This window comes from Lipotes vexillifer, unplaced genomic scaffold (genome assembly GCF_000442215.2).
Source record: "Lipotes vexillifer unplaced genomic scaffold, Lipotes_vexillifer_v1.1 scaffold484, whole genome shotgun sequence".
Lineage (NCBI taxonomy): Eukaryota > Metazoa > Chordata > Mammalia > Artiodactyla > Lipotidae > Lipotes > Lipotes vexillifer.
The window spans coordinates 1,783,811-1,786,457 of record NW_006786458.1 but is presented as its reverse complement, the minus strand read 5'-3'; positions in this window follow the sequence as shown (position 1 = coordinate 1,786,457).

The window sequence follows — 2,647 nt, the reverse complement described above, 5'->3', positions numbered from 1 at the left end:
TTGGAGGCTACCATAAGATCGTGGGCATGTGATTATTTCTTTTATGAACAGCAATAATCCACTCAAAAGATTCTGAAACCATTTCAGCTTCAAATATTCTTCCCCATTGTTCTCATCTGTGAACTCATTCTTACTTGATCATGTGTCCCGATTTAAGTTTAAAAATATGTTTCTGAAAATTATAGACAGCCTGGCAATGAATATCTTTGTTAATGGATACCTTCGGTTTGTCCTTCTAATGAAGGATTTCTTTAGTAATTCCCCGAGTGGAATTATATGTTCAAAGGGTATATGTACATTTTAATAGTTCCTGATATGTATCCCCACATTTTTTTTCTGTAAAGCTTCATAGTATACTTCAAGGCCTTAGCTTTCCCGCATTAATTCATTTGAAATATGTATTATATTATTCTAGTTAATTGGGATAAATATAGTGGCTGCTAATATATGACTTAAGGTAAGTTACGATAGAAAAATAAAAGTGTTTTCTGTTTTGTCAGGTAGTCAAACCCATCCAAGTTGGCACCTTAGATTTTTTTGGATACCTTAGCTTCTAATACACACATGAGTTTAAACGGGACACATCTAATAAACAAAAGTTCTATGGATTACAAGTAGTCCTCAATACGAAATGCCTTTATAAAAAAACTGAAATGCTGTACATGAGGCTCAGGTTTCTGGTAGCTATTAAAGACATTTTTATTTGTGTATTGATGGCCATTAATCCCTTTGCTTTTAGCTAAGTGTCGTTCTTTCAGTCTATAACCGCCCCACATCCGTATTAATTTCATGTGGAGTATAGACCAGTTCCTGATATGACTGTTAAAAAAAAACAACTAGCAGGATGCTTTGATGCAGCACAATGAATATTCCCTTTTTGCTCTATACCTAGTGCACTAGTAAAGACGGAAACCCTACATTAAAAACTCTAACTGCATCTTACCTAATCATGGCTTGAGAAAAAGGAATAATCTGTTCATTCTGACTTGTTGGTTTGTTTCAAGTCATTTATTCATTGGAGAATCTCACCTTTTTACTTCAGAGGTTAAAAAACACAGGACAGAGATTGCCCCCCCCTCCTTTTTCTCTCCTCCCCACCTAGAAACACACACACAAGAGAATATGTGTGAGAGAGAATCTCAACTGTAAGTCACAGATCATTCTCAGTTTAAGACAGAAAAATTGGTGTCAGAAGTGTGAAATCAGAGGGCGATTCTGAGATGAGAGTAAAATGCACCACCTTCTCAGGACACAGACGCTCAGTGTTTGTCAGCTGGCCTCCAGGGTTGGCTGGGTTCTGAAGACCAAGAGCCCTGGCAACACTGCATTTGATGTCCTATGCCCACGGGAGGGACCTGAAAAGTGAACCAGGGCCACGTTGGTGACTTAGAGCACCTGGTAAGGACCTTGTTCTGTTTCCCTTCTGTCCTGCCCTCGATTCCTCCCAACCCCACCTGAATAGCAGAAACCAGGAAGTGTGACTTCTGAAAGTGTTTTAACCACCGAGAACTCTCCGAAGTCTCCAGAGGATGGGGAGTCAGCTGATTTCAGCTTCCACAGCATCCATGGGGCACATCCATGGGGGCACAGCTAGGGGGCACGGCCCTTCCACAAATGGCCCCTCCTCAGGCAAAGCGATCACTAGGCCGTTTTTATTGGGGGTGGTGGTGGTGGATATTGTTTGGACCCGGTATCCTCAGCTTGTTATTCTGAGAGGGGCAAGACAGACATCTTGCTGTTGTACTCAGAAGCCTTGTAGCCCTGCACCCCTCCCCTGCCCACCTGTAAAACAACACTGCTCAAACTCAGGGATAATTTAAACAAAATGAACAGAAGAGTGTTTCCTTTAACCCACTGGCAAAACAATTTCTTGAGGAGATGGAGGTCTGTTTGTAGATTAAGGTATCTTTCTCATCGTCCCAGGACGGACCCCCTTGGCAGCAAGATGCGCTGACACTCCCACCCCTGCTCGCGGTGTGGTGGGAAGAAGAAAGGCCTCCAGGATCGGCCCCCATTTCTTCCTCCCCAGGGACTCCTGCCAGCCCAAGCTGGGGCCCCCTCTGTGGAAAGCTGGGGGTGTTTCCAGACAGGACTGAGAGCATCTGATGGTGTTTTAGGATTACATTGGAAATACGTAACATTAAAACATTTTTATAACAACAACAAACCTCCCTAGCCTGTGAGAATCTAATGAGCTGAGTTGAAGGGCTTTGAAAAATCAAAACGTTCTGCTATCACTTTTTTCTTTCTTTTTTTCTTTTTTCTTTAAACGGCATTGATTTTCCTCGGGTTTCTGCACATTCAGCTCTGCCTTGGAGCCACCGCAGCCTCCTGACGCCGCTGGTCCAGTTTCTTCCCGGCTGGGCTAGAGGCGGGGGAGCTGTAGGGGAAATGCCTGAAAAGCTGCTTCTAACGCCTTGTGAGTAGGCGGAGCCCAAGGATGCTCTTTCTGCGTGAAACTTTGTCCTGCGGGCAGCCTGCATCACCCTGCTGCACGCGTTCTCTGCAAAAGTGCAAAAAGCCTGGGCGGCCAAGTCTTTCGCAATTAAGACCCTCCCCTCCACGCCACCCCTGTAAATAGTAAGGTTCGGAGACTTCAAATACTTTACAGCAGACTGGGCGACACTTTTTTTTTTTTTTTTCTCGT